A 7,526-nucleotide genomic window follows, 5' to 3' on the forward strand; every position below is an offset into this window, starting at 1 on the left:
AAAACTTAAATTTATTGATCGTGGTTCTTCTTAAAGAACTCGAGATATAGATAAAAGTTAACGCGAACTAAGTTTTCAAAACAAGTTCCTGGTTTTAACCGGGTCATAAAACTTAGAAGTTAACTTAAATTTATTGATCGTGGTTCTTCTTAAGAAGCTCGAGATGTGGATAAAAGTTAACATAAACTAAGTTTTCAAAACAAGTTCCTGGTTAACTGGGTCATAAAACTTAGAAGTTAACTTAAATTTATAGGTCGTGGTTCTTTTTAAAGAGCTCGGGATATAAATAACGGTTAACACGAACTAAATTTATCAAAAAATATATATATATATATATATGGGTATTGTAGCCAAAAGCATGAAGAAATACACAAGTTAAAATTGTAAGGCAAATTGTCTCGAGGAAAAAATACCGCGTGCTAAGGATTACATAAAATACTTCAAAATAAAGAGAAGAAAAAACGCCCTAAGCCCCGTCAGTCGGCCCCTTGGAGGTCGCGGTCTCATCCTGCTCCGCTGCACCAGAGGCTTCCCCAGTCTCCGAGGGCGGCACCTCTTTGTCAAAGCGGGCTTGAAACTTCACCAGCAAGCACGCCCAGAGACTCGGTGGCATGAAAGAGAAGTCAGCTTCCGGGTTGTGGGCCCAGCAACGATAGAACAGTTCCTGCATGGACTGTTCCAAGGTGGCCTGTTCGGCTTCAAGAGCGGCCTGGGCCTCGGTCTTCGCTGCCTCGAGGTCTGTTCGCGAGGTGGCAAGGGATGCCTCAAGCTCCCGGATCTTCGAGCGGGTCTTCTCTAACTCGGCCTTCGAGGCCGCCAGCGCATCTTTCACCGCCTGAGCCTCCTGAAGGGCGGCCTGGCGCTCAGCCCTCATCTCCTCGAGCTGAGCTCTGGTCCTGGTGATGCCTCGGTGTACGGCAGCGATGCCCTGCGAGAAATTGAAAGACAAATTGGCTAAGTAGAAAAATAAGGCGGTATGTGAGGGGTAAAGCCTTAAAAGAATGGGGCAGCTTACCGTTAAGGTCATGTCCATCGATGACTCTATTACGTGGACCGGGCTCAGTGTCTCAATAGCCCGGAGCTCCTTCTCTTTGAACTTGTAGAAATGGTTGACGGCATAGCTCGCCGACTCATACACCGTCCCCCGGAAGGCTTCTGGGATCTTCTCCAGAGCCTGGGGGTCAACCGTGATGCGTACGCCGGGGGCCACTGCAGCCGGAGTCCTGACCTCCATTCCCACGTCCTGGGTGGCTGGTGGAGACCGCTGGGGCGGCGGGGACATGTGTCCTGCTCCTGCAGCAGGAAGAATTGCCCCCTCGACCTGGGATGATGGGGTTTTTTCCTTCTCCTTTGCCGGAGATTTGGTGGAGCCCCCAGCCGTGCTCTTGGACCCTCGGAGCCTTTTCAATCTTGGCCCTGCTGGGGGATTCCCCCCGAAGTCTATGCCCCGCAGACTATCCTCGGGCTGGGACATCTCTTCTACAAAAACAAAAAACATGGTTATTACAAGTTAGCAACCAGGGAGAAATAAAAGCAAAAGGTTAAAGGCAAAAAGTATACGAATACTAAGGGAGCCCTACCCCCCGAGCTGGAAGAACCTAAGACGATTATTTGCCGAACAGGTGCAAGTTCTGGGTTCGGTTCTGACTCGGGGCTAGACTCTTCTACATACTGTCTAAGCCCCGAAGCATAGATGCCCCTCTGGAGTGATGGCCACGTGCGTAAGTTGGTTCCATACTCCTAAAAAATGATCGACCTAAAAGCTAGGGTGTTATCTACTACTACGGTACCCCTAGGCCGGCTCTCTTGGTGATCCAGCACGAGCCGATCAACACAATGGAGCAGGAGTGTGTTCAGGTCCGGGTCCCTTCGATGACGATGGACGATCTGCCTAGGATTGAACCTAACCAGCCGGGGGTCCGCAATGGCCCTATCTACATTTCTAAGCAAATAAGGGTTACCTTGGCCGGAAGGACCCGCGGCTGCTTCGGATTGGGTCCTCTCCTCGTCCATCCCCTGGGCGACCTCCAAGGTCCTCTTTCTATTCCTCACGAGCGGGACTTCAGCCACCTCATCCTCCTTGTCCTCCTCTACCGCGACCTCCTCGACGATGATAGGTCTGTTGTCGCGGGCTGGGGGCGGCCCCCGAGGCCTCTTCAAGTTCAGAGTCTGATTTGGGAAAATCAGTTTGCAGAACACCATCGTCTCGTCCGTCACGAGCACGCGGTAGTCCTTTTCGCTAGGGGGCAGGCCCGCCAGTGTATCATATTGGCCCCCGAGGGTCACAGACTTTTCGGTCCTCGCGTAGATGGCTGCAAGATTGGCTGGAATCAGAGTGGAGTACAGGAGGAGCAAAAATAAAATAACACTTAAAAGGCGAGCTAAGGTCAGGGTTCACTTACGAGGACGGTTGAAGTAATGGTGCTCGCAGTTCCAGAACCCAGTTGACATGAAGAACTGGTCCTTGAAGTCATTTCGATGGCTTGGCAGCTCGATGACCGCCGCCGTATTAGGAAAACGGGTTAAGTAGTAAAACCCATCGCCTCACCCCCGCTGGTCCGGGCTGGCTTTTAGGCAAAAGAAGTATAAAATATCCGCAGGAGTGGGGACCTCCCACTCCTGCTTCTTGAATAAGTACCTCAACCCTGCCAGCAGACGGTAGGAGTTGGGGGGGGAGCTGAAATGGGGCCAACCCCACATAGTTCAGGAAGTCAGCAAAGTACTGATCTAGGGGAAGGAAGGCCCCTGCCTTGAAGTGCTCACCGCTCCAGGCCGCGAACGATTTGTCGAGCGGCGTGCAGCTCCGCTCGCCCTCCGCAGCGGGTCGGGCAATGACGGAGGCTTTCCCCAGTGGAATGTTGTGGGTGAGGAAGAGTTTGTTAATCTTCGCCTGGTCGGTTATCTTCGAGACGATTCTCTCCGCCTCAAAGAATGCGTCGGGGGCCACCTCGACCTGTTTCTCCACGGCCGGCCCGAAGTGGGGGATCGGCGAGCTTGACATCACCGCCTTTCCTTTTTCCTGCTGGGAGGCCGAGCTTCCAGTGTTCTTCTGAGGGAGTTTCTTTTTTGGAGCCATCTGGTCGCCTAGTGAACACAAGAAAACATTTTAGAAAAGGCGACCCAAGCAGGAGGAAGAATAATTATTATTTGCACGAGCTGAGGTAAGCCCAGCTCGTGGAAGGTGGAACCACGCGGTTCAGTGAACACGCACGTATACTCCCAACAGATCCCAGATTACTCGGAATTCGCGTGTCAGGAGGTTCAGAGTAAAAATTTGCCTTGGGGGGAAAGTTTCAGTAGGCAGAAATTGCAAAACCACCCACGAGGCGTGTTCCCTAAGCTACCCGGTTTTGCACCCAAAATTTCCCAAAAATTCTACCCATAAATTGTTCCAGAAAAGGCATCCTGAAACCCATACTCTAAGGTGATTTCCTACAACAAGTATGTCCTAACCTAAAAAGGGCTGTCACCCTCCATATCCACGCAGCCCAGAAAACCCTTGCTTGCGGCTACAGTAAATTTTTTACCTAAGCTACAGTAGCATGTTTTCAAAGTGAACAGGGTCAGGAAACTTACAGTGTATGGCTGGAAGGTGGACAAGAGTGTCGCGTCGGTAGGAGCTTCGTCGATGTAGTAGCTTCCAAAGCTTCGGAGAAACTCATGCGCCTAAGCTTCGTGAACAATGAAAATGACAACGACAGAGTCGAGGGTTTCGTTCTTCTGAAAGTTAGAGAGGAAAGAAGGAAAGAGATTTGGGAAATTTTGAATAAAGGGGTGGTTCGTGCGTAGGGTGGCCACCCCCGTTACATATACGTGAAGGATCACGTGTAGAAGGCTCTTGGAGGACCCTAGTGAGGGATCCGAGGCCTTCCACTCGAAATACGAAACGACGTCTGGGCTTAGACTAGGCCATTAAATGCGGTTCTCGTAAAACGTACCGTCACCACCCACGGCATTCCACGTATCAGACGCCTGCACAAAAAGTGGAATGTGAAGAGTTGTGAGGAAGTCTAAAAGCCCCTACTGTGGTCTCCTATATTTGACGTCATATACCACGAGCAGGAGCTTGGGGGGCAGATGTACGCCCTGGTTTTCCCACGGGCTGATTAGCAGGTCGAACCTCGGACTAATCATGGTTAGTCCGTAGATTTCCCCAGGTCGGAGATCCTGTTTTCGAGGTCGTACCTTATTAGCTCGAGGGATCCTCAAGGACTCGTCAAGGTTGCCCAAGACTGGGGAAAGGGCCTTAAGGCTGAAGGTCGGTTCAGGGGAGCAGCTCGTGGTACGAGCTGGCCATGGATCTCTGACCTTTGTAAAGTCAACACACGCAAGATAAACGTGCCTATATCTGACATCACGTGTCCGATACCTCCCTGACTTCTCGGACACGCAGCAGGAACGTGCGTATTCAGACACCCACGGCTGGGTTGGGCCGTGCGGTCCATTATCTCCTTACCTATCGATTTGACCATACTTATGTGTCAGGTTTAGGAATTAATCATGAATGTCACAGAGTTGATATGACATCTAAGAAGGTCACGGTATGACCTCCTTATCAACTTCCAGGTGCCTTCTCCAATAAATATGGGGACCCTGGGAGTTGATAAGGGTTGGAAAAAATAGTCTCAAAAGAGATATATACTTTGTAATCAAATACCCATAATAGATCAATAATATTGACTAGTGGAGTAGAAGGATTTTAACCTTTGAACCACTTAAAAACGTGTCTTGAGTCACATAGTTCATCCTCTAAGATTTCATATCTGTGACGGTTCTACTTTCAGCACTAATCCCTTTCTCTCCTTATCTTAATTACCTGTTGGCGAAGAACCGCGTCAACAGTAGTATATATATATTAGTTTTGTTTAATTAGTTTTTATTTTAAAGTTATATTGATTTTTTAAGTTTTTTTATAGATTGTTGGTATATTATTTTCCAATTAGTGTATATGTTTTTTGTGATATGGTATATAATTTTTTTTTTTTGTGATATTTAATTTCTATTTTATTATACATAGTGGTAGTATATAATTTTGTATCATGGTATATACATTTTAATGGTAGTATATAATTTTGTTAGCATAGTATATACTTTTTTGAGTAATAATTTTATAAGTTTTGATGGTATATTATTTTTCAACTCAGTATATATATTTTGTGGTATGGTATATTATTCAACAACTCATAAAAAACAAAAACAAAATAACTTTAAAATAAAAACTATTTAAACAAAACTAATATACATATACCATAATATTAAAATATTTAGAATAAAATAGTAATTTGTTACAGAGTATATTTGGTAATATGTAATATTAAATAGATGATTAAGCTATTTTACTACAAAATTAAAAACATGGGCATTTACTTACTTTCACACAACATTAAGGGTGATTTTGCTCCATGCCCCATATATTAAAACTTATCATATAAATTCATTAGAAAAATACCATTATTTTATATTGTTTGAACTTTTAGCATTCAACAATTTAAATTTTGCCAAAGTTAGGCACCAAATATTGGTTATTATTGTTTTTGGGAGGGAATCAATATTGAAAAGTTGATCCTTCAACAATTCATGATTCTTGGACTTATCTTTTAATAAAAATAAAACATAAAAAATCCATAAATTTAGGAAATTAGCGATGAACATACCAAATCTTTCAAAAGAGCTGCAATTAAATACTATAACAAAAAATTCGGTGGCGAAAATGCCAAACATCACATTCAGGGTGAAAATATTAGTACCAAACCATTAAGTGGATTTTTATTTATGATAACCAATTCTTTGAAAATACTCATATACTAAATCTTAATTTATTAAATTATCTTTATTTTAAAAAAATATGTTTTTTTAATATTTCAAATTTTATTTTATTAAAAGGACCTTAGAAATTATAAAAATCTAAAAAAAAACTAAACTTAAAAATATTCATTAATTAAAGAGCACTTTACAAAAATATAGGAAAAAACAAGTTACTTTCTATAACACACTCTCTCTCTCTCTCTTTCCTCTCTCCATTACATATCTTTCACTCTCTGTCCATTTTCTCTCAAAACAATGACAGCAGTCACCGCCTACACCATCCTTGGTTTGATTTCTTTTTCTTCTTTACATTTTTCTTCTTCTTCTTTGCAATTTTCTTCTTTTTCTTCTTCATCTTCTTGGTTGTTTCGAATCTGTTTTTTTTCTTCTAAATCTGTCTAAGTATCAAGTTATTATCATGATCTAGTTTTGTTTGTAGGTCTAAGTTTTTTGTAGACCTAGTTGTAAATGGTTACCTTATTCGATCTTTTTCTTAATGGTTGTTTTTAAATTTGATTTTGTTTTTCAGATCTGATTCACTTTTTAAAACTACATGGGTAACCAGTTGCCTTCTTTTATCTTCTTCTTATACTTCTTGGTTATTTTCATATCTGGTTTTTCTTTTCAGAGTAGTCTTTTTTTAAAATTTGGCTAAATAACATGTTACCATTCAATTGTTATTTTGATAAGGATAACCAATTATCACCTTCCTGTTCTACTAATTCTTAGATCAATTTTTGTTTTGTCATGTTTTTTTCATTCTAGGTTTGGTAGCAACCAATTATCAATCCGTTGTTATTTTGATAGGACTAACCAGTTACCACTTTCTTATTCTACTTATCATATATGTTTTTTTTTTTTTTTCATAACTAATTTTTTGTTTCTAGATTTTGTTTAGTAACAGAGGCGAAGTGAGCTAGGGGGACTACTAGTGGTGGCCATGCGTGTCCCCCTAATTTTTTTTTAAATGATTATATATTAATGAAATTGAAAATGTGAAAACATAGTAGAAAGGAAGGGGATTTTTTACGTAATATGGGGGTTTTTTAAAAAAATAAAATGTTCATTAAACTTTTATTTTTATATTTTTAATTTTATTTTTATGGTACAACGTCCTGTGATGTCAAGTTTCAACCATGAAAAACAAGGAGAGTAAAGAAAAAAGAGAGAAGAAGAGAAAGGTTTCATTCGCATACAAGATTCTTCACTCTTCATTTATTGTGTTAAAACTAATTGATTTCTAGCCCATCTTATAATAAGTACTGTTTGGACAGGTGTTTTCTGGCCTATTTAAATACTTGGGGCCCATTAAATTTCTTGCCATTTAAAAAAATATATATACTTCATTTTTGTTTTCAAAATATTTTTGTGATTCCTAATTTTTTTTAATGGATGTAAAGATTTTAATCAGTTTTGAATGACATATTAATGTTGAAAACTTAGATTTTTTTCCTTCAAAAAAAGCCTCATTTTAAAATTTTGCCTAGTACGGGCCTGAAAAGCTTAGATTGGCCTTGGTGGTCATAAGAGCATCAGCAATGCGTTGCCAAAAGTGGTACTTGTGTTAAAGTGGGTCCCAAAGTCAACAAAATAATATATATTCAACCTTATTTTTTGGCAACATTGCCTACTATTAGCAACGTTGCCCACTAGGTTCAAACATGTTGCTTTGCACGTGAATAAAAAAATTAGTTATGCGTGCAACAACATGTTTGATCTTA

Source organism: Humulus lupulus, chromosome 6, assembly GCF_963169125.1.
Source record: "Humulus lupulus chromosome 6, drHumLupu1.1, whole genome shotgun sequence".
NCBI lineage: Eukaryota > Viridiplantae > Streptophyta > Magnoliopsida > Rosales > Cannabaceae > Humulus > Humulus lupulus.